Source organism: Coturnix japonica, chromosome W, assembly GCF_054131305.1.
Source record: "Coturnix japonica strain WE chromosome W, WE-NBRP24, whole genome shotgun sequence".
Classification (NCBI taxonomy): domain Eukaryota; kingdom Metazoa; phylum Chordata; class Aves; order Galliformes; family Phasianidae; genus Coturnix; species Coturnix japonica.
Window position 1 is genome coordinate 4,915,154 of NC_140701.1, and position 25,375 is coordinate 4,940,528.

A 25,375-nucleotide genomic window follows, 5' to 3' on the forward strand; every position below is an offset into this window, starting at 1 on the left:
TGTCATGGGATTTCACTCTTGAACACCTAAGGGACCCTAAGAAATTAAGTGAGTATTTGGGTCAGAGATCTAAGGAGGTAAACCTTATGTGGGGTTTGGCTTATGCATACCGTGCTTTGTATCATACTATTCTGGAGAGAGAGAGTTTCCGATCTGAGATTCAAGCCCAAGTTAATTCTGATCAGTCACAGGAGGCATCAGTAGCAATATCAGTTGCCCCTGTGGAAGGCAAGAAATGGAAACGGGTGTCCATGCGTCTAGAACGAAAAGAAGGAGAAGCACAGGGGGGGGCTGCAGAAGACCCAGGTGCCGGGCATGGAGCAGTACTGAAAAAAGCAAAGGCAAAAACCAAGAGGCATGAAGAAGAGACTGATGATGAGGAGGAAATCACCTATTGTCGACCTCTGAAGCTGACTGAAATCCAAGGCTCAAGAAAGGAGTTCACACGGCGTCAAGATGAAGGTATCCTTGCTTGGTTGCTTCGCTGCTGGGACAACGGGGCAACAGCTTGTCTCTAGATGGTAATGAAGCTCGCCAACTAGGAAGCATTGCCCAAGATGCAGGTATCGACAGAGGGATTAGCAGATGTTCGGATGGAGCTGCCACTCTCTGGTTGCGGCTGTTAGAAGCCGTGAGAGAAAGGTACCCCTATAAGGATGCTTTGAAGCCTAAATTTGATAGTTGGAATACCGTCCAAAAAGGTATTCAGCGCCTGAGGGAATTGGCCATGGCGAAAATGTTGTACAGCCCTGATCCAAGCGAACTTGACCCTGAGAGAGTGAGGGCCGATCCTGACATGTGGCAGAAAATCACAAGTACAGCACCAGAGAGAATTGCACAGTCATTGGTATCAGGATCTAAAGGGTTCGTGGACAGATGGCCCCGAGTTGTTGAGCTGATTATAATGCTTCAAACCATCGATCAGCAGCTCCCCCAACCGCATGCCGCAGTTTCTGCCATCTCACGGCTAGAAAACCGAGTAGATGAAATGTGCAAGAAATTGTTTCCATCAACTAATTGTAATGATCCTGTAATAGTATCAGAAACAACTGATGAAGGTCAATCCTCGTACGGGCCACCAGGTCTAATGAAGGATCTGATCAAACTAGTCCAGTCCTACTCCCCACCTGCATCATCAAAAGTCTCAGCTGTTAAACGCACACGCTTCCCAGCTCGAGCAAAGAACAACAGTACGATTGCACCGCGTGTTTCCATGTGGCGCTACCTACGTGACCGTGGAGAAGACATGAGGAAGTGGCATGATCAGCCTACTTCTGCACTACGAGCACGGGTGAAAGAACTGCTAGACATACCAACCACCAGTGGAGTTGCTCCAGTCATCACAGGTAACCAATAGAGGGGCCCTGCCCTCAGTCAGGGGAGGGAAAGGGATAATAGAGTTTATTGGACTGTGTGGATTCGATGGCCTGGCACATCAGAACCACAGGAATATAAGGCGCTGGTGGATACCGGTGCACAGTGCACCCTAATGCCCTCTAGTCATGAAGGGACAGAATCAATTCATATTTCTGGAGTGACTGGGGGCTCTCAAGAATTGACTGTGCTGGAGGCTGAAATAAGCCTCACTGGCAAAGACTGGCAAAAACATCCTATTGTGACTGGCCCAGGGGCTCCATGTATACTGGGTATTGATTACCTCAGAAGGGGGCATTTCAAGGATCCTAAGGGGTATCGATGGGCCTTTGGGATAGCTGCTGTAGACATGGACAACATTAAGCAGCTGTCTGTTTTGCCTGGCCTGTCAGAGGACCCGTCTGTTGTGGGGCTGCTACGAGTAAAAGAGCAGCAGGTACCGATTGCTACAAAGACAGTGCACAGACGGCAGTATCGCACCAACAGGGATTCCTTGCTCCCCATTCATGATTTGATTCGCCAGTTGGAGAATCAGGGAGTGATCAGTAAAACTCACTCACCTTTTAACAGTCCCATATGGCCAGTGCGTAAAGCCAGTGGAGAATGGAGGCTGACAGTAGACTACCGTGGCCTGAATGAGGTCACACCCCCATTGAGCGCTGCTGTGCCGGACATGTTGGAACTCCAGTACGAGCTGGAGTCAAAAGCAGCCAAATGGTATGCCACCATTGACATTGCCAATGCCTTCTTTTCTATTCCTTTGGCCGCAGAATGCAAGCCACAGTTTGCCTTCACCTGGAGGGGCATTCAGTATACTTGGAACCGTTTGCCCCAGGGGTGGAAACACAGCCCAACCATTTGCCATGGGTTGGTCCAAACTGTACTGGAACAGGGTGGTGCTCCTGAACACCTGCAGTACATTGATGACATTGTTGTGTGGGGCGATACAGCAGAAGAAGTTTTCACAAAAGGAGAGCAGATAATCCGGATTCTTCTACAAGCTGGCTTTGCTATTAAGCGAAGCAAAGTAAAAGGACCTGCCCAGGAAATTCAGTTCTTAGGTATAAAGTGGCAGGATGGACGTCGTCACATCCCAGCAGATGTGATCGACAAAATCACTGCCATGTCTCCACCAACTAGCAAGAAAGAGACACAATCTTTCCTGGGTGCAGTAGGCTTTTGGAGGATGCACATTCCAAACTACAGCCTCATTGTAAGCCCCCTTTATCAGGTAACGCGGAAGAAGAATGATTTTGCATGGGGCCCTGAGCAGCAGCAGGCTTTTGAACAGATTAAACAAGAGATAGCCCGTGCTGTAGCCCTGGGGCCAGTACGGACTGGACAGGATGTAAAGAACATCCTCTACACTGCTGCTGGAGAGAAAGGCCCTACTTGGAGTTTGTGGCAAAGAGCCTCAGGAGAGACCCGAGGCCGACCCCTGGGATTCTGGAGTCGATCATATAAGGGGTCTGAAGAGTGCTACACTCCAACTGAGAAGGAGATCTTAGCCGCGTATGAGGGGGTTCGGGCTGCTTCCGAAGTAGTCGGGACTGAAACACAGCTCCTTTTGGCACCTCGACTGCCAGTGCTGAACTGGATGTTCAAAGGACAGGTTCCCTCCACCCATCATGCTACCGATGTCACCTGGAGCAAGTGGATTACGCTGATTACACAGCGAGCGCGAATGGGAAACCTCAATCGTCCAGGAATCCTAGAGGTAATCATGGACTGGCCTGAAGATAAAAAGTTTGGAACATCACCAGCAGAAGAGGTATCATGTGCTAAAGAGGCCCCACCATACAACGAATTACCAGAAAATGAAAAGAAATATGCCCTATTCACTGATGGATCATGTCGCATTGTAGGGAAGCATCGCAAATGGAAAGCTGCTGTGTGGAGCCCCACACGACAGGTTGCAGAGGCCACTGAAGGTAAGGGAGAATCAAGTCAGTTTGCAGAGGTAAAAGCTGTCCAGCTGGCCTTAGATGTTGCTGAACGGGAGAGGTGGCCAATGCTGTATCTTTATACTGACTCATGGATGGTGGCAAATGCCTTATGGGGGTGGTTACAGCGGTGGGAACAAAATAACTGGCAACGGAGGGGAAAATCTGTTTGGGCCGCTGAACTATGGAAGGACATTGCTTCCCGAACAAAGAATATGGTTGTAAAGGTGCGTCATGTGGATGCACATGTGCCCAAAAGTCGGGCTACTGAAGAACAACAAAACAACCATCAGGTAGATAAAGCTGCTAGAATTGAGGTGGCTCAAATTGACTTGGATTGGCAGAATAAGGGCGAATTATTTCTAGCTCGATGGGCTCATGAGACCTCAGGCCATCAAGGAAGAGACGCAACATATAAGTGGGCCAGAGACCGAGGGGTGGACTTAACCATGGACGCTATTGCGCAGGTTATTCATGATTGTGAAACATGTGCCATAATTAAACAAGCCAGAAGGATGAAACCTCTCTGGGAGGAAGGGCGATGGCAAAAGTATAAATATGGGGAGGCGTGGCAGGTTGATTATATCACCTTGCCACGATCTCGCAGTGGTAAGTGTTATGTACTCACTATGGTAGAGGCAACCACTGGGTGGCTTGAAACATACGCAGTACCCCATGCAACTGCTCGAAACACCATATTAGGTCTTGAGAAACAAGTCCTGTGGCGGCATGGCACCCCAGAAAGAATTGAATCTGATAATGGGACACATTTCAAAAATTCTCTTATAAATACTTGGGCCAAAGATCATGGCATTGAGTGGATTTATCATATTCCCTACCATGCACCAGCTTCTGGTAAAATTGAACGATATAATGGGTTGTTGAAAACTATGTTGAAAGCAATGGGTGGTGGAACATTTAAGCACTGGGAGAAGAATCTGGCAGAAGCCACTTGGCTGGTCAATACTAGAGGATCTGTCAATCGTGATGGTCCTAGTCAATCTAGCCCCCTACACACTGTAGAAGGAGATAAGGTCCCTGTTATACATGTAAAGAACATGTTGGGAAAAGCTGTTTGGGTCCTTCCAGCTTCTGGAAAGGGCAAACCTATCCGTGGAACTGTCTTTGCCCAGGGACCCGGGTGCACTTGGTGGGTAATGCAGAAGGATGGGGATGTTCAATGTGTGCCACAAGGGAATTTGATGCTGGGGGAGTGCAGTCAATAATTTTATGTATCTATATATATATATATATGTTTGCATGTGTAGTGTATTTTAGTTATTATAGTTGTACATTTAGTTATGTTACATGCAATTCTACTATTTAGCTATCACAATTTTACATACGTGTATATATATGTATATATATGTATATATTAACCATGATGTAATAATGTAGAATAAGGGGTGGAATGTCATGGTTTTGTAATTTTGTAATTTTGCTATCAGTATTCCACATCATAACATCATGTCAAGTATGGATACTTCTGTTGAATGTGCAGTCCACAGAAGAAGACTACATATCCCAGAGAACAACAGGAGTAACAATAAGTCACGGGACAAGGACTCTATATAATCTCGTTCCCAGGCTGGAGTGCCCTCCTTCTTCTCTCGAACTTCTCGGAGAGTGGGAAGCATTCCAGCCGTGTCGCCTAGAGTTCACAGTAGGCCTCTCGGTTTTCGGAGACTCTCTCTCTCTCTGTTTCGTTCGATTTGTTAGCCTTAATTATATTATATTGTGTTATCTTGTATTTCGATATCATATTTAGTAAAATAAGTTTTTCCTCCTTAGATTGTCGCTGTTTTATCCCACTCCCCTTTTCCCCCTCCTTTCCAGGCCCCGGGGGGGGGGCGTGGGGTGGCTTCCCCTGTCACGGGCATAGGTAAATCTATGTAACCCGTGACACATCCCCATTCTGCATATCTCTCAGAATTGCTCATCCGAGCCACTGGAAGAAGAGGAGCTCAAAATAACTGTGTGCTCAGAGGTATGCTCGTGGCAAAGGACACAGCCACAATTAAGAGCAGCTCACTGTATCTTAAGAGGCAAACAAAAAGCCTAGAAAAACTAGGGGCCAGAGATCTCAGAAAGCATCACTGCCACACTTCAATCAAGTTTCACCTGCTTGCAAAACATCTTAAGAGCAGTGATGGTTTTCTCTATGTAAGGCTTGGACACTCTCAGGACCCATCAACAGGGCACCATATTCTAACCTAAGCCCAGAAGCCTGCTGTCTCCTCAACAGTAACAGAATTTTCAAAGGTCTTGGAGAAGCCCTGGATTGGATGAAGCTGTCAGATTTAGATCAAGCTAATGGAGGAAGATGCTCACCTACTCCCTCTCCCATGGCTGGTGTGGATTTGGAGCAGAAAAGGACGTCTGTGTAAATAGTACTGTTGAAATATCAACTGGTAGAGCAGTGTTGCACATTGTACAAATCACAGTTGGACATCCATGGACAGCTGATGATAAAAGTAATTGTAGGGGAAGAGCTGGATGAAATATTGTTAAAAACAAATAATCATTTTAGCTGCACGTTTGTAAGCATTTCTTTTCATCCTTCTCAAAACAGTTTCATGGCAGAATAAAGAGGACACGTTCACACAGACATTTCCACAGCCAGACTAGGGAATAATCAAAGAATATCAACCAAAACGTGTTTCCTACCAGTTACATGAATCTTGAAGGTGAGTTTCTAGCCAGCAGCCTCGCAGCTGTACTCCCCTTTGTTGCAGTAATTCATTCCTGGATGTAAATCACATGTAGAAAAGTGTTGCTATGATACTAGATGACCAAGAAAGTCCTATAGCCAAAATGTTTTGCACCAGAGGGGCTGTAAGTTGATCCTCCAAATGCAAGACACACAAAATGAAGCGTTCCTTTATCTCTGGGATTCCAAGCATTTTCTCACCTCTGACTTTCACTTGGAATGTTGCTTTGTCATCTTTTGTTTCACAGCTGTAGCTCCCTTGGTCTTTCAGGGTCACATTTTTGACCATGAGCTTGCGGTGCGTCCCCTGGGAGATGATGGTTGTCCTCTGGTCCTGCTTCACCTCTGTTTGATCTTTCTTCCATACGACAGCTCCGCTTGCAGCTGACACCTCACACACCAGCTCCAGGTCTTCAGAAGGACTGACTGATATTTCTGAAGTGGTTTTGGGCTTGCTGACAACATTAATGGCTTCATCTGAAGAAAAAAAGAGAAAGTGGTTTACATCCTGACTCAGGCTTATTCAGCACAGCATGAAGATACAGTTAGAACTGATTGTAATGTCTCTGCTCATTACATTTGGGTGATTGAGTTTCACCTCTGGAGGTACTCACATACAAACGTGTGCTTGATTCTCCTGTGTAAGGAAAGAGTAAGTTCTATGCAGACAGTTGTTATTTCTTTTAAACAATTCTGTATTCTGCACACGTTCTTCTGAAGCTAAAATGAAGGCAGATAAGTAACGTGTTTGCAATGCATGAACAAACCTATTCAACACTTTGTCTCTAAGCTAACAAGCAGCGTTTGAAGAGCACATCAGTATTTCATGCCCTTCATTCCATCCAGACAGAACCTGCCTGAGGAGCAAGCTGATGGCTGTCAGCTACAGGCAGACCTAGCTTAGCATTGCATTTCTTAGAGCAACAACTGTTGCTTTCAGTCACTGAATATACCAAGGCCAATTGCTATGCCAGGCACATTTATGGCATCAGTGAACAAATAATGAGTTAAAAATTGTAATAGACAGGAGTCATCTATTCTTGTAAAACTAGGTGACCAAAGAAGAACAGTCCCTCTAGAGTCAAGCTGTTTAGAACTAATAGCATCAATCAGTATCACATAGATAGATTACTTCCCTGCCCTAAGACCATCTTGTGACCATTTGGTGCTCCTAATTAAGCCCTCTTGATGGCTTTTTTGTCTGAGCCATGTGACATTTTGTGATAGGAGTTACTGCTAGTGTTCCCTTCACCCTACACCAAAGTAGGAGGTATCCATTCTCAGGGAATCATGCAGGCTTCCTCTGTATTTGATGCTCAGAGACAGCCCCAGAACTTTTTAAATCTTAGCTTAGCTCTCATCCAATAATGTTCATCAAACAGTGCAACTTGTCCTTTGGGGATGCCTTTGTTCTGCATCAACCAGTTCCAACGGAGTCTTCTCGGCTTGTTTTAGATCAGTTTTTTAACAGATAAAGAAAGGGGCTTTGAATTACAAAGTGAAATTGCAGAATGCATGATTCTCAACCAAACAGAACGGGAGGTGGGATGCAGGGTGAATACCTGAGCCAACACCACCTGCAAGCAACCCTTCAATATCTTAGGAATCTCTAGCCATCCCAAATCCAGTGTTGGGCTTGATCTATCATCTCTGCTGAGTTTTTAGCTAGCATCTTGGTGGAGATGGGTGAGCAGTCGGACTAGAGGGTCTTAATCAACCTTAAGGATCCTGTGATCAGAGGAACTTGAATGTGCTGTTAATGGTCACAAGAGCTGCACTGCAGCATGAGCATACACAGCGAAAGGTTTTCAGTAGAGCTTCGGTTCATAAATGAGGACTGGGTTATGGAAAATAGGCTCAAGAAATAAACCAGAAAACAGATCTTAACGCCAGGTTCTGTGAATGCAGCCAGCTGAATTTCACAGATATTGAATTTCAATGACAATTTCTTGTGTTATTTTACCCTCCAGCTCCACCCTGAACAGGAACATGTCAGTGACAAGCATTACTCCTCCAGGCTTGACCTGACAGTGCTTTACTTGTACTATGAGCTAATGCCAGGAAGAGCAGGAAAAGAGTTTCATCCACGTGCCTTCTCCTTCCTTAGTAAAATCAGTGTGAAACTGCAGCCACGTCAGGCTGAAGGAGACGTCTCAGATGTCCTGCCTGGATGCAGGAGCTCACGTGTCAGAGGATGTCTGGCACGTCAAGTCTCATGGCAGTGCAGTGCATGACAAAATGCAACAACACTTTCCTGTGGGTTCCTTTGGGCACGAGGCCCAGCGGGTGACACACCTCTGGCTGCAGCTCTTCAGAGCCTCCCAGCAGCCACGTGATGCCCATGGGAGAGACACAGCTGACCCGCACAGCAGATGATTTACCAGCTAGCTCTGATTTACAGCAAGAGAAGATACAAGTGGTGATGCTGAATGGTGAAATACTGCGAGTGTGTGGCATGGGTATAAGATTGGTGAGCCTGAGGATGTTCAAAGTCAGGATGGACAGGGCTCAGAGCACCTGATGGAGCTGCGGTGCCCCTGTTAATTGCAAGGGAGTCCAACTAGCTGACCCTTAAGGGTCTCTTCCCTATCTATGAGATACACAAAAGCTGATTCTGCAGTAACCAAGCTACCAACAGCAGCTGTTTGTCTTACAGCTTGCCAACACAGATTTTAAAATAACAGCATTGATTACTCATTTGATAGTCACATTACAGTGCAAAGCACATGGAAACGTCCATCAGCTAATTCATTTAATTCTTTGGGCAGACCTGCCAGTATGAAATATTATGCTAACATGACAGAGAGAAGAAAAGCAAAATTAAGACTAGCTGACAAGCCGTGGCAGGAAGTTCTGCTCTCCATCAATTTAGTCCCATTATTCAATTCTGTTTGGAGATGTCTCCATGACTCTCTGGAGTTTGTTCTTTGAGAAGAAGCAATTAAGTAAGCTCTCCAATGCCAAAGTGCATACACTACTCTAGGCCTTTCTTGTTTCTCCATGGATCAACAAGGGTGACAAGCCAGCAGAATATGATGAAGAGCCTCATCATGCAAACTCATGCATTTTATCCCCCTCACAGATGCACTGACAACTTACAGCATCATCCATTGAGACGTTGTGAATTTTCAGGGTGTGTTTCTTCCCCACAATGTGCAGTTCCTATTTTTCACTGGCCTTGAGCTCCTTCCCATCCTTCATCCACTCCACAGTAGCGCCTGTGTCTGAAAGCTCAGCCTGCAGTTTGGCTTCCTCACGCAGCCGAGCGGAGATCTTTTCTACATCTTTGCTCTTATTGGTAAATCTCACTGCAGCACCTGTCAGGAGCAAAGGCCTCGTTAGTTCAATTGATATCAGGCTAACGTGGTCAATGTTTGCTGCAACATCTCTGAAAAAGTATCACCTTCTGTTCCTGCACTCATCATTGTGTCACTGCTGAGCAATTCAAGATATTTCATTTGGTCTTCTTGCCGGATTTACTAAGTAAAAATCAACCAAACATCTCCTTCTACTGATTAAGAATGCTCTAAACATGCTTCTGCAGAGGTTTCCACCCAATGACAAACAGGTCCTCCCATCATGAATGTTTATTTGTTCTATTTTGTCATGCAAAGCTGATTGATAGAGATATTATTGGAATGATTGCTCCCCTACTTCTAAATTATTCCAGTGCAATCAGAAAGGCTGTCTGAACCTGGAGCTGAAAGTACTGCTCTATGGTGATGCAGTGGTAAACCTGCTGACTGAATGCACTGGCTAATAGCTGTGAACTGCAGACATTCATCAGCTGGCATGAAGCAATCTGGTTCAGATACCAAGCAGCTGGGTAGACTGGCTTACCCTACACTCAGTGCTATCATGTTTAGGTCATTACCAGGACTCACATCAGTCCATGGGATGCAATTTCAGGTATTTGGTACAGGCAGTGAATGCCTGCAGCCCCAGTTCTAATCATCAGATCACAGCAACTATGCCTTGACTGTAAGAGGAGAGGAGAAGGATCAAAGCAAATACCTCTCACTCTCATCTTGGTGCTGACATCAACATTTTCGGCAACAAATTTCACTTCTGCTCCACCATCATTCTTGGTGATGTTCTTTATGATTAGGCTGTGAGTAGTTTGGGTTCTCTTGATGATGCAGGTCTCGCTTTCCTGTAAGACTTTACCACTGAGGTACCAAGTGCTGCAACACATTGTTGTAAGATCAGTAGTAAACATGGCATCCCCTCCAGGTACAGCTTCACCAGCTGTTAGGGGGGATTTCACAGCCAGGACTGGTTCTGAGGAAGAACAACATGGATGTCTTCATGCTCTTTAGATGCAAGTCTGGTATCTCATTTAGAGATGGAAGATTAAATCATAGGTACATTTCTACTTCTCCCTTTGCATGAGTGCTGGAAGAAGCACTTCTATGCTTAAGATCTGTTACAGAAAGTTCTGCCTCTTGCACATGTGAGATATCAAAAGATAAGGATATTCATGTCTCTCTCACAGAAACAGAACTTGTATCACTTTAGTGGTAGCTGGACGTTGACAGGAGAACTAGTAATAAAGGAAAGCCTTTGGTGTGTTAATGCACTACTATCCTTAAAGTCAAATGAAACATCTTTAGGGAACCAACACAGCTGCTCAGCACACACTGACCCATTTCCATTGGGGTTTTTGTGCTTACCAAGGTGCACGCTCCCTGGGAATTCCAGAGACGGGCTCTGTCCATGCGCATTGACTGCAGACACTCGGAACTGATCATCAGCCTCTTCAGACAGATTGCTCACCGTGAACTCTGGGACGGGGACATGAGACTCGTGGCACCTCACCCAGGTGAAGCCAGTTAGTTTCTTGCGTTCCACAATGTAGCCATCGATTGGAATGGGGCGTTGCATCTTCGGAGGGGTCCATGCCAGCGTCACTGAGGTTTCTGTTTTATTTTTCACCACGGGGTCAGCTGGGGGCTGGGTGGGAGGTTTTCTGGGAGCTGAACAGAAAGAAATACAGAAATATTAGCATAAGGTCATTTAAGCTGGAAAAGACCTTCAAGATCAGCAGACTCAACTTTCAGCATGACCTACTGAGTCCCACCATTAACTACTGTGCTACCTGAGGACATACATGACAAGCTTATTCCTGCAGGTATTTGCATAGAGAATATATTCACCCTTTGGTTGCTTTGGAACATTTTAGAGGTTAAAATCCCATCAGACTTTTTCACTGTGTGCAGCCACTGATACAGGCAGGAGGCTGGGAATTACCTGATGGGCTCTAGTTACAGACTACTGACACAGTAAAGGATTGATTTCATTTCATTTTGGCCATCAGAAAGTTTGGAGTCTGGTTTAAGTCATCCATCTAGACTCCAATTATAATCATATGGAGAACAGCGCATTTAGGAGAACTCATCTCATCTTAATAAACCTGAATGAAATCACAGAATCATAGGATCACGGGAGGGCTTGGGTTGGAAGAAACCTTCAAGATCATCCAGTTCTAAACACCCTGCCATGGGCTGGCTGCCCACTAACCAGCTCAGGCTGCCCATCACCCATCCAACCTCGCCTTCAACACCAAGGACAGGCATCCACAGCTTCTCTGGGCAGCCTGAAATGGAAGCAATGAGCCACATGTTGAAGATACTCAAACATTCATGACTGTAGAGAGAGCCAAATACTCCATACATATTGCCTGCCTGGTCAATGGTATTAAAATGCCAACAACAGACTCATCCAGCTCATGGAAAATGGTGTGAACATGGCGTACAGGATTCTTCCAGCATCGAGTTAGATCTGCAAAGTGTAAAAATAGGAAATCTCAATGCAATGCAATTTTCCCTCATAACATAAATAGACACATAACTGTTTTGGGGTGCACTGTTACCAGCCTGTCAGTTGCTGTTGGTCAGTGCTAGATGCCAAAGGTCCCACTAACATAGCATGAAGCTGAAAGCTAGACGCTGGAATCAGATCTCCTGACCTTACCATCAGAAATCGAGATGTCATATTTTGCTCAGAGGTGCCTGCTTGTAGGAGGGACAGCTTCTGAGCTTTTTCTGCTCCAGGAACCAGCTCCAGCTTCAGGATTTAAACAGCAGTCAGAAATTAAACTGAGCTTTGTCACCTCCATCAAATAGAAGGAGTGGTTGGGTTCTACAGCTTTCCAAATCACTTAGAAACTGGCACAACAATCAGATGCCTACCTTTTCTTTTTGAACTTGTTAATACATAGAGCTTAATAGCATCAGAATGCCCCAAGCACTTCAGATAACATGACAGCTATAAACCCTTCTTTAAGGATTCCTTAGAGTAACTGTAATTCAGTGGTGCTGGTGGGAGAAGGGAAGTCCTAATCTTCCCAGATGGTGAATAGAGTTGATGTTCACATGCAGACTGGTGCTGCAGCACAGCCAGAAACCACTCATTTGGGAAACACAGCACCAAGAAAATAACAGGAATAGCTTCATAAAATCAGGCAGCTTCACCCAAATTTCCGTCTGATCATCACAGTGGCCCTCCTTTGGACCCACCCCAACAGCTCCACATCCTTCCCAGGCCTAGACACAGTGCTGCAAATAGGGCCTTACAAGAGCTGAGCAGGAGGGGACAATCACCTCCCTCTCCTGCTGGCCACCCCTTTTTCAGTGCAGCCCAGAATACACATGGATCTATCTTTTTCATACAGATATTCCCATAGATGTACATATATATACCACACCTACACCCCCTTAATCTGCTACAACTCCATTCTCCTGCTCCTGTGATAACACAGAATGGCTGAGACCTTCCAGCTGCTTCCACCCAGGGTCACACAGCAAAGCCGACCCTGCAGGAGTCTGCATCATTCTTTGCATGGCATTGCTAAGAGGAAGATCCCCCCCCTACCCTTGGCTCTACACTCCAGGTGCTCTCTGCCATCTGTAAAGCCCCCCCACAGCCCCACACCCCCCTGTCCTCCCCGCACTCCCCATCAGCCCATCCCACCTCAGTGCGGCCTCTGTCTCTTCTCTCCTCTCTCCGTCCCAGCGCCTGCCTCCCCCGGCCTCCCATTGGGCAGCGGCAGCTCCGCCGGCTCCGATTGGCTGAGCCGCAGTGCGCGGGAGTGGCCGTTGTGGGGGGGGCAGAGGGGGCTGTGGGGCTGCAATGTGTCAGCGTCAGGAGCACAGGTGAAGGCAGCTGAGCTGTGTGAGCAGTTGTGTTTGAGTCTGGCTGCAGCTCTCTTAGACCCCACTGAAGGGCTGAGTGCCACTGGGAAAGGATCTCTGTGTGGAGATTGCTTCTACTAGAGGTAGTTCTATCAGACTGTTCTATAGAGCTGTGCAGGGGCTGTAAAAGGAGCTGAGGGGGACTGTAGGGGGGATATGGGGCTGTGGTGGGCCATAGGAGGACTAGGGGCTCTAGGGGGCTCTGAGGGTGTGTAGGGGTTGTGGGGAGCTATTGGAGGATATGGGCAGGTATGGGGCTTTAAGGGGTGGTGTATGGAGAGATAGAGGGTTGTGGGGGCCATAGGGTGATATGGGGCTACTGGGGGCTGTCGGGGACTGTGGGGAGGAATATGAAGTTGTAGCAGATTGTGGGGGTGTAGGTGTGGTATATATATGTACATCTATGGGAATATACATATGAAAAAGATAGATCCATGTGTGTTCTGGGCTGCACTGAAAAAGGGGTGGCCAGCAGGAGAGGGAGGTGATTGTCCCCTCCTGCTCAGCTCTTGTGAGGCCCTATTTGCAGCACTGTGTCCAGGCCTGGGAAGGATGTGGAGCTGTTGGGGTGGGTCCAAAGGAGGGCCACTGTGATGATCAGACGGAAATTTGGGTGAAGCTGCCTGATTTTATGAAGCTATTCCTGTTATTTTCTTGGTGCTGTGTTTCCCAAATGAGTGGTTTCTGGCTGTGCTGCAGCACCAGTCTGCATGTGAACATCAACTCTATTCACCATCTGGGAAGATTAGGACTTCCCTTCTCCCAGCAGCACCACTGAATTACAGTTACTCAGTGGTTAAACAAAGGAATCCTTAAAGAAGGGTTTACAGCTGTCGTGTTATCTGAAGTGCTTGGGGCATTCTGATGCTATTAAGCTCTATGTATTAACAAGTTCAAAAAGAAAAGGTAGGCATCTGATTGTTGTGCCAGTTTCTAAGTGATTTGGAAAGCTGTAGAACCCAACCACTCCTTCTGTTTGATGGAGGTGACAAAGCTCAGTTTAATTTCTTACTGCTGTTTAAATTCTGAATCTTGAGCTGGATCCTGGAGTAGAAAAAGCTCGGAAACTGTCCCTCCTACAAGCAGGCACCTCTGAGCAAAATATGACATCTCGATTTCTGATGGTAAGGTCAGGAGATCTGATTCCAGCGTCTAGCTTTCGGCTTCATGCTGTGTTAGTGGGACCTTTGGCATCTAGCACTGACCAACAGCAACTGACAGGCTGGTAACAGTGCACCCCAAAACAGTTATGCGTCTATTTATGTTATGAGGGAAAACTGTATCGCATTGAGAATTCCTATTTTTACTCTTTTCAGATCTAACTCGATGCTGGAAGAATCCTGTACGCCATGTTCACACCATTTTCAATGAGCTGGATGAGTCTGTTGTTGGCATTTTAATACCATTGACCAGGCAGGCAATATGTATGGAGTATTTGGCTCCCTACAGTCATGAATATTTGAGTATCTTCAACATGTGGCTCATTGCTTCCATTTCAGGCTGCCCAGAGAAGCTGTGGATGCCTGTCCTTGGTGTTGAAGGCGAGGTTGGATGGGTGATGGGCAGCCTGAGCTGGTTAGTGTGCAGCCAGCCCATGGCAGGGTGTTTAGAACTTAATGACCTTGATGGTTTCTTCCAACCCAAGCCCTCCCGTGATCCTATGATTCTGTGATTTCATTCAGGTTTATTAAGATGAGATGAGTTCTCCTAAATGCGCTGTTCTCTATATGATTGTAATTGGAGTCTTAAATTATAATTGGGTGACTTAAACCAGACTCCAAACTTTCTGATGGCCAAAATGAAATGAAATCAATCCTTTACTGTGTCAGTAGTCTGTAACTAGAGCCCATCAGGTAATTCCCAGCCTCCTGCCTGTATCAGTGGCTGCACACAGTGAAAAGGTCTGATGGGATTTTAACCTCTAAAATGTTCCGAAGCAACCAGAGGGTGAATTTATTCCCTATGCAAATACCTGCAGGAATAAGCTTGTCATGTATGTCCTCAGGTAGCACAGTAGTTAATGGTGGGACTCAGTAGGTCATGCTGAAAGTTGAGTCTGCTGATCTTGAAGGTCTTTTCCAGCTTAAATGACCTTCTGCTAATATTTCTGTATTTCTTTCTGTTCAGCTCCCAGAAAACCTCCCACCCAGCCCCCAGCTGACCCCATTGTGAAAAATAAAACAGAAACCTCAGTGATGCTGGCATGGTCCCCTCTGAAGACGCACCGCCCCATTCCAATCGATGGCTACATTGTGGAACGCAAGAAACTAACTGGCTTCACGTGGGTGAGGTGCCACGAGTCTCATGTCCCCGTCCCAGAGTTCACGGTGAGTAATCTGTCTGAAGAGGCTGATGATCAGTTCCGAGTGTCTGCAGTCAATGCGCATGGACAGAGCCCGTCTCTGGAATTCCCAGGGAGCGTGCACCTTGGTAAGCACAAAAACCCCAATGGAAATGGGTCAGTGTGTGCTGAGCAGGTGTGTTGGTTCCCTAAAGGTGTTTCCTTTGACTTTAAGGATAGTAGTGCATTAACACACCAAAGGCTTTCCTTTATTCCTAGTTCTCCTATCTCCTATCAACGTCCAGCTACCACTAAAGTGATACAAGTTCTGTTTCTGTGACAGAGACATGAATATTATTATCTTTTGATATCTCACATGTGCAAGAAGCAGAACTTTCTGTAACAGATCTGAAGCATAGAAGTGCTTCTTCCAGCACTCATGCAAAGGGAGAAGTAGAAATGTGCCTATGATTAAATCTTCCATCCATAAATGAGATACCAGACTTTCATCTAAAGAGCATTAAGACATCCATGTTGTTCTTCCTCAGAACCAGTCCTGGCTGTGAAATCCCCCCTAACAACTGGTGAAGCTGTACCTGGAGGGGATGCCATGTTTACTATTGACCATACAAAATGTTGCGGCACTTGGTACCTCAGTGGTAAAGTCTTACAGGAAAGCGAGACCTGCATCATCAAGAGAACCCAAACTACTCACAGCCTAATCATAAAGAACATCACCAAGAATGATGGTGGAGCAGAAGTGAAATTTGTTGCCTAAAATGTTGATGTCAGCACCAAGATGAGAGTGAGAGGTATTTGCTTTGATCCTTCTCCTTTCCTCTTCCAGTCAAGGCATAGTTGCTGTGATCTGATGATTAGAACTGGGGCTGCAGGCATTCACTGACTGTACCAAATACCTGAAATTGCATCCCATGGACTGACGTGAGTCCTGGTTTTGCCCTAAACATGATAGCACTGAGTGTAGGGTAAGCCAGTCTACCCAGCTGCTTGGTATCTGAACCAGATTGCTTCATGCCAGCTGATGAATGTCTGCAGTTCACAGCTATTGGCCAGTGCATTCAGTCAGCAGGTTTACCACTGCATCACCATAGAGCAGAACTTTCAGCTCCAGGTTCAGACAGCCTTTCTGATTGCACTGGAATAGTTTAGAAGTAGGGGAGCAATCATTCCAATAGTATCTCTATCAATCAGCTTTGCATGACCAAATAGAACAAATAAACATTCATTATGGGAGGAGCTGTTTGTCACTGGGTGGAAACCTCTGCAGAAGCATGTTTAGAGCATTCTTAATCAGTAGCAGGAGATGTTTGGTTGTTTTTTACTTAGTAAATCTGGCAAGAAGACCAAATGAAATATCTTGAATTGCTCAGCAGTGACACAATGATGAGTGCAGGAACAGAAGGTGATACTTTTTCAGAGATGTTGCAGCAAACATTGACCACATTAGCCTGATCTAAATTGAAATAACGAGGCCTTTGCTCCTGACAGGTGCTGCAGTGAGATTTACCAATAAGAGCAAAGATGTAGAAAAGATCTCTGCTTTGCTGCAGGGTGTAGGTCTGATCTCTGAGATCCACACGCTGGGCCTTGATTGCAATAAATGAGAACCCTTTGTTTGCTCCAGTGGAAGACTTTCCATTTCTGCAGTACCCTCTGCAGATGACACAAATGCAAATGCACCTTCTTCCCAGCAACAATTGCCTTTTTTTTTTTACACTGAGTATGCATGAGGCTCTTCATCATATTCTGCTGGCTTGTCACCCTTGTTGATCCATGGAGAGACGAGAAAGCCCTAGAGTAGTGTATGCACTTCGGCATTGGAGAGCTTACTTAATTGCTTCTTCTCAAAGAACAAACTCCAGAGAGGCATGGAGACAGCTCCAAAGAGAATTGAATAATGGGTATAAATTTAAGGAGAGCAAAACACCCTGCCAAGGCTTGTCAGCTAGTCTTAATTTTGCTTTTCTTCTCTTTCTTTTTCACGATAGCATAATATTTCATACTGGCAGTTCTGCCCACAGAATTAACTGGCACAGGCTGCCCGGGGAGGTGGTGGGATCCCTGGAGGTGTTCAGGACCAGTTCTTGGGACCAGTGCTTTTTTACATGGTTATCAGTGACACCAATGATGCAATGGAGTGCACCCTCTGCTGTTTGCTGAGTGGTGCGGCTGATGCAGTGGAAGGAAGGGATGCCATTCAGAGGGAGCTCAACCGAGAGGTTGGCCTAGGTGAATCTAATGAGGTTCAAGACAGCAAAGTGCAAGGTTTTGCACTTGGGCTGGAGGAATCCCAGGCATTTCTACAGCCTGGGAGGAGCAGTCCTTAAGAGAAGCCCCGCAGAGAAGGACCTGGGGGTCCTGGTGGATGAAAAACAGAACGTGAGCCATCAGCGTGCTCTTGCAGCTCAGAGAGCAAATGGTCCCCTGGGCTCCATCAGAAGAGGGGATGGCCAGCAGGGACAGGGAGGTGATTGATCTTCATGATCCTTGAGGTCCCTTCCAACCCGGGCCATTCTATGATTCTATGATTACACTCGCTGTCAGAAATAACGGCAGCTGTACAGAAGCTGGATATATTTGGGGACAGTTCTTGTAACCAGCTGATTTTAAGACCTTGCCCGAGTCGAGAGTCTAAATTGCATGTCAGAAGAAAGCTGGGAAAGTGGTTATTGCTCATTCTTTTTCATTTGCTGATTCTTTCTTTCGGGTTCCTTTTCCAAAGGAGATTCTGGTGATGGAAGCAGTTGAAGAAAGAACCAAAGCAGCTCTTGCCAAGAGTGCTTGAAGTCCCTGTGGAGAGAAGCAAAGAACTTGGGCTTCCTCTGGCATGCTCCCCACCATGTCTCAGGAAGGAGACAACTGCTGTTCCACTTTCTGCTCTGTGTGTGGAAAGGTACGTCTGGGTTTCTTCTGCTTGTTTTTTCTTTCTTTTTCTGGCTTTGAAGGAGAAGGGGTGGAGCAAGGGGAGACCCACTGGTCATTTGTTACCTCAAGAACAGGATGGATTCTGCATTCACTGTGAAAAACCTGGGCTAGTAGCATGGGCATGTTTCAGGCTGGACTCTTCTTTTGCTGCTTGGTTTCCTTTTGGCTACAGGGAGACAGCTGTCTAAAGGTGTGTTTTCAAACCCACTCTCCAAAACCATGTTTCACTGTTGCAGGTGGTTCAGTGTGCTCTTGCAGTGCAGATGCTGTAGTTTGCTGTAGAATCTGAATGGTTTCTGTTCCTAGGGGAGGACTGGGAGGAGGTAGTGAGAAGAGAATTCAATGCCTGAGGTGTATCTTAGTGAGAAATGTTGGCATGAGGTGCTGAAAGACTTGAGCTATCAAAGGCCAGTGAGGCTCAGACTCCTTAACCTGCTGGAGCAGGGTGGAAGCAAGGAGTGGGCACTGCCGTCCCACCAGCTGCACTTGGTTCTGGTCTTCCAGGTCTGTGCTGGCCTGGATTTCTTCTGAGAAGTTTGTTGGAGCTGCTTGGAGTAGTGAAGGGTGGGGAAGAAGTGCTGCTCAAGAGCTAAGGCTCGGCTTGATCATTTTGGATGGATTTAACCATGGTATCTGAAGACATAGTTTCCATCAGAATGATCCCAGCATTGTGCAAGTGTCTCAGCTGAAGCCCCTGAGCAGATGTCTGAGAGCACCCGCCTCCTCCAGCTGAGCCATAGGAAAGCTGACTGTGCCCAGTAATTACAGCTTCTGCAGATTGAATGTGCTTCCAAGTGTTTTCCTTAGTGATCAATCATGTCCCAGCACTGTGATATTCCATCTCTGGCACAATCTGGAGCATCTCTGCAAACCTTGGGTGCTCATTCCCACCAGCGTTTCTTCCTTTCTCTCTTTAGAATCAGTGTGGTGCAGTTCCCTGTGTTTGTGAGCAGCAGCCAGCAGGCTGCAAGAGATCCAATGGCAGCTTTCAGCACACAGAGGGATGTGATGGGGACAGACTGTCCTTAGTGCCATGCAGAAGGGAGTTTTTACCGTCCTCTCTCAAGAAGTATGAAAGAATAGAGTTTGAATGATAGTTGTGAGCAGGTGCTGTGCTGTAGGGGATGTCAGGTAACCATTCCTATGGGGGTGCGGGAAGGAGCAGTGAAAGTGATGTATTAGTTTGTGTTTTGGCTGTTAAAGAGGAGTTCCATTTCTGGAAGCAAAACTATGAGCTATGATGGAAAACAGAAGGAAGAAGGCTGATACCTGGATCGTGGGCTGAGCTTTGGTGACTGCAGCCATCTGCAGTAGAAGTTTTACTGTTTTGCACAGTGGGGTTCATAATGGGAGCTGATGATGAATGGGAGCTGCTCGAGGGACAGACTTCCATATACAAGTTCCAGTGCCTCAATGACTTTCTTGTAGCAAGGAACCCCAAACTGAACATAAGACTTGAGGCGCAGCCTCCCCAGTGTTGAGTCCAAGGGGATGATTACCTCTCTGCTCCTGCTGGCCACACTATTTCTTAGACAGGCCAGGATGCCGTTGGCCTTCTTGGCCACCTGGGCACACTGTTGGCTCATGTTCAGCTGAGCATCGACCAACACCCCCAGGTCTATTTCCTCTGCACAGTCCTGCAGCCACTCAGATCCAAGCCTATAGCGCTGCATGGGGTTATTGTGGCCAAAGTGCAGGACCTGGCACTTGGCCTGGGTGTACTACATCCCATTCACCTCAGCCCAGTGAGGTTGATCCGGCTTATCTAGATCCCTCTGAAGGGGCCTCCCTACCCTCAGGCAGGTTGACACCAGCTCGCAGTCAAAAGACAAAAAGAGAAGAAAGCAGAAATGAAGAAGGCTTCTCTGAGAGCTGCCCCTGCACCTGCAGAGGTGAGTCCTTGTTATGGACAGACACAGCTCTTGTTGTCAGGGCCTCCATCTGTCAGACATGAATGAGGCTGTAAAATCCTGAGGGAAGTAGCGTCCTGTTTCTGCACTTGCTTTGTTTCTTTGCAGTGTTTGAAGTGTTACACAAAATGAAGGATAAATCTCTAAAGCAGGTGGTCGGTATGCTGGCATGGTGATGTTACTTGGTAATTAGTGCTATTATTTTGTAGTATATTAATAGTTTGCTAATAAACAAAAAACAAGGGGGGGAGGAAGGCGTTCTGATAACAGAGGATGCTGAGAAGGCAGAAACACTGAATGCCTTCTTTGCTTCTGTCTTTAGTGAAAAGGCTCTCCCTCAGAAATCCCAGACCCTGGAGGTTAATGAGAGAGTCTGGACAATAGGAGATTTCTCTTTAGTCAGGGAAGAGGTGGTCTGTGATTGCCTAGGAAACATTAATGTCCATAAATACATGGGATGGGTGCATGGGGTGCATCCACGGGTGCTGAGAGAACTGGTGGAGGTCATTGCTGAGCCCCTATCTGTAATCTTTCAGAGGTCTTGGAGAACTGGGGAAGTGCCTGAAGACTGGAGGATGGCCAATGTCACTGCAGTCTTCAAAAAGGGCAAGAAGGAAGAGCCAGGTAATTATAGGCCAGTCAGCCTCACCTCTGTCCCAGGGAAGGTGATGGAACAGCTTGTGCTGGATGCCATCTCCAGAGAACTGGGTGATAAGGAGGTTATCAGGAGTACTCAGCATGGGTTCACCAAGGGGAGGTCGTGCTTGACCAACCTGGTGGCCTTTTATGAAGATGTCACTGGCTGGGTGGACGGGGCTAGAGTGGTAGATGTAGTCTACCTTGATTTCAGTAAGGCTTTTGATACTGTCCCCCATGACATCCTTATAACAAAGCTGAGGAAGTATGGGATAGATGAGTGGACAGTGAAGTGGGTTGTGAACTGTCTGACTGGCAGAGTGCAGAGGGTTGTCATTGGTGGTGCTGAGAGGGGATTTGATCCAGGTTTATAAATACCTGAGGTGTGGGGGCCATAATGGCACGGCTGGTCTCTTTTCAGTAGTGCGTGGTGACAGGACTAGGGGTAATGGGCTGAAACTTGTGCATAGGAAGTTCCACATGAATGTGCACTATAACTTCTTTATGGTGAGGGTGACGGAGCACTGGAACAGGCTGCCCAGGGAGGTGGTGGAGTCTCCTTCTCTGGAGATATTCAAGACCCGCCTGAACACCTACCTGTGCAACGTGGTGTAGGGAGCCTGCATTGGCAGGGGGGTTGGACTCGATGATCTCTAGAGGTCCCTTCCAACCCCTACAATTCTGTGATTCTGTTGGAATGTGGGAATGCAAGAAAGAATATTCTGAGCAAAAGCTGTGGAGTGAGATAAATGGCATGAGAAAGAAAAGCTGATAACCAAGGAGGGCTCCAGAAGAGAAAACGAAGTCCAGTAGGGCATATTTAGAGACAGGTGAAGAACCCTTGAGCGCACTGAGGAGTACTAGGGTGCTCTGGAATGTCTCTTGGGCTCCCTACAGCACACATACTTGCTCTGGGGCATGTCTGGATGTCTGTAGAGCTAATTGCGGGGCCCTGAGAAACCTCTGGGGCACATTAGGGGGCACTGGCTTCCATGTGAGTGTTCTCAGGTTCCCAGAAGTCAACAGGGAAGCCTTTGGAGACCCCTTGGGAAGACTCAGTGGGGCCCTAGAGTGATGTAGCAGCTTGTGTTGGTTGCATCTGCTTGGCAGGGAAGCGATTTCCCTGGTGGGAGCTGACTGACTGGGAGGTGATTTCCTTGGTTTAATTAATTTAATTACCTGGATTATAATTAAATAACACTGTTCAGCGTTCAATCAAGATTATATTTTTCCAAAGTACTTCAGTCGTGCATCTGTAGCAGCTTTGCTAAAATATATCGAGTTTATTCAAAATTCCAGTGATGCTCCTAAAGCACTTGAAGTGCATTTGAGGTGGGGAGTGACAAAACAGCTCTGAGAGAATCATCATCAAATCAGAACATGGGAACGGTAACTAATAGCAGAGATTCTGAAAAGAATATTCAAATTTTCAAATTACCTTTTTCTGAAGTTGTATTTCACCAAGTTTCATCAATGTGCACACTGAAAAGCTGACTTGCTATGTTTCTTTTTATAAAAAATCATGTGTTACAATTGAGAAAAGAAGGTATAGCATGGAACATTCTCCAAGTAAAGTGCAAAAAACATTTCTTCGCAGTTCCAATTAATGTCTTATGTCTGTGAAAGGTAATGAGATGGGAGAGATTCTGGGGTCTGAGTCCTTCAACTGTCTCCTGATAAGACTGTCGTGAGAGCTAACTGATAATATGGTTAAAGTGAATAGCAACCTTCTACTTGAACCTTGAAGCACTGAGAATTTCTCTTAAAAATAAGTAAAAGGAGGAACCATTTGACACAAATGTGAGAACTACCCAAAGCACTGGGGTAGTGTTGGCAATGAGCATCTCACTACAGCTTGTTCCATTACCAGTAAATCAGGAATGATCTGTTGAGGCAACTGTGGGAGCAAATATCCTCTAAGTATAAGCTGAAGGGATGACCTTCACATCATCTAGCTGTACAACAAATTCCTATCTAGAACATGTGCATCTGAGAGCATCATCTGAGGCTCCCAGTGTGATCAGTGGAGAGAAGGAAGAGGCAGTTTTCAGACATGGTTCCATCCTCAATGGGGTAGATTTAAGAGAGAATTAAGAGTGCCTGGAATTCTATTGTCTGTACTTTACAGATTACTGCTGGCTGTAGGATGGCCTCTGTTGCAAGTGCCTCTCTAACTTATGTCCAGCATGTAGATGCGTGTATTTTGAGAGAGGCATCCTACCCTAAGTGTATGTTACTCAAAAAGCATGTTTTCTTTCAGAAAAACCTACTGAGGTAACAAAACAGCTGGAGGATAAGACAGCAGCAGTAGGGCTGAGCTGTGAGCTGTCGAAACCTGATGTGAGCATCAGGTGGTACAAGGATGGCAAAGCAATCAGAAAAAGCCAGAAGTACGACTTGCAGCAGGAGGGAACGAGGGCCATTCTGATCATCCATGACTCTACTGCCAAGGCCAGCGGGGAGTACACCTGTGAGACAGAGGACTCTGAAACAAAAGCCAGGGTCACTGTGCAAGGTGAGTTGAAAAGCACACTGGGGATGGCATGTAGAGAAGTCGAGGTAAATATCTGCAGCTTGTGGGTGATGTTTTTCTCTTCTGTTTCCTTGAGCGGGATCAATTCTTAGTTTTCAGAAAATATGGTGGATTAAAATATTTTAGTTAAAATAATCTCTAAACTGAATGATAAATGGCATGAGAAAGCAAAGCTGAGAACTAAGGAAGGCTCCAGAAGAGAAAACAAAGTCCAGTATGGCATATTTAGAGACAGGTGAAGAACCCTTGAGCTCACTGAGGAGTACTAGGATACTCTGGAATGTCTCTTGGGCTCCCTACAGCACACATACTTGCTCTGGGGCATGTCTGGATGTCTGTAGAGCTAATTGCGGGGCCCTGAGAAACCTCTGGGGCACATTAGGGGGCACTGGATTCCATGTGAGTGTTCTCCGGTTCCCAGAAGTCAACAGGGAAGCCTTTGGAGACCCCTTGGGAAGACTCAGTGGGGCCCTAGAGTGATGTAGCAGCTTGTGTTGGTTGCATCTGCTTGGCAGGGAAGCGATTTCCCTGGTGGGAGCTGACTGACTGGGAGGTGATTTCCTTGGTTTAATTAATTTAATTACCTGGATTATAATTAAATAACACTGTTCAGCATTCAATCAAGATTATATTTTTCCAAAGTACTGCAGTCGTGCATCTGTAGCAGCTTTCCTAAAATATATCGAGTTTATTAAAAAATTCCAGTGATGCTCCTAAAGCACTTGAAGTGCATTTGAGGTGGGGAGTGACAAAACAGCTCTGAGAGAATCATCATCAAATCAGAACATTGGAACGGTAACTAACAGCAGAGATTCTGATAAGAATATTTAAATTTTCAAATTACCTTTTTCTAAAGTTGTATTTCACCAAGTTTCATCAACACTTGGTGAAAACACTGAAAAGCTGACTTGCTATGTTTCTTTTTATAAAAAATCATGTGTTAAAATTGAGAAAAGAAGGTATAGCATGTAACATCCTCCAAGTAAAGTGCAAAAAACATTTCTTCACAGTTCCAATTAATGTCTTATGTTTTGTTCAGACTCACTAAATGATGTATTTCAGGGTACATCACATGGGAATATAAGAAGACTATTCAGAACAGGAGCTGCAGAGCAAGATGAACGGCATGAGAAGGTAAGGCCGGGAACCAAGGACACAGCTTTTGTGTCACTCAGCCACCTGTGGCAGAGGTCAGGATTTCAGCAGGGATTTCTGCAGACGTTCCTTGAACACCCCCAGGGTGGGTGACTCCACCACCTCCCTGGGCAGTCCATTCCAGTGCCTGGCCACCCTTTCTGAGAAGTAATATTTCCTAATGTCCAGCCTGAACCTCCCCTGCCGCAGCTTGAAACCATTCCCTCTAGTTCTATCAGTAATGACATGAGAGAAGAGGCCGACCCCCAGCTCACTGCAACCTCCCTTCAGGAAGTTATAGAGAGCAATTAGGTCTCCCCTGAGCCATCTCTTCTCCAGGCTGGACATTCCCATCTCCTGCAGCCTCTCCTCATATGGCCACATTGCGCTCCAGACCCCTCACCAGCTTTGTTGCCCTTCTTTGAACACGTTCCAATGCCTCAGTGTCTTTTTCTCAGTGAGGGGCCACAAACTGGACACAGAATTAGAGTTGTGGCCTCACCAGTGCTGAGTACAGGGGGACAGTCACCTCTCTGCCCCTGCTGGCGTCACTGTTTCTGATGCAAAATGTATGTAAGTGTCACATGTGTGACATCCTTTTTGATGGAGTTCTGTGACTGGAGTTCAATGGATTTGAGAGCTGACTTGAAGCCTGTGGGCATCACCCAGGAGTTGGGGTGAGAGGATGAGGCGTAGGAACAGGAACCTCTTTGGT

The 25,375-nt window shown here is 46.2% G+C and overlaps 2 long non-coding RNA genes across 2 annotated transcripts; one reads left to right on the forward strand and one right to left on the reverse strand.

Annotated features, from left to right (window-relative positions):
* Positions 1–5,677: 5,677 nt before the first annotated feature.
* On the reverse strand, positions 5,678–9,239 carry LOC146754333 (uncharacterized). Its single transcript, XR_014938895.1, has 3 exons — positions 9,127–9,239; positions 5,985–6,504; positions 5,678–5,779 (listed from the first exon to the last, which is right to left on the reverse strand). It is a non-coding gene; the product is annotated as an uncharacterized LOC146754333 (long non-coding RNA).
* An 8,815-nt stretch (positions 9,240–18,054) lies between these two features.
* On the forward strand, positions 18,055–24,871 carry LOC146754334 (uncharacterized). Its single transcript, XR_014938896.1, has 3 exons — positions 18,055–18,415; positions 23,254–23,508; positions 24,589–24,871. It is a non-coding gene; the product is annotated as an uncharacterized LOC146754334 (long non-coding RNA).
* The last annotated feature ends 504 nt before the right edge of the window (positions 24,872–25,375 follow it).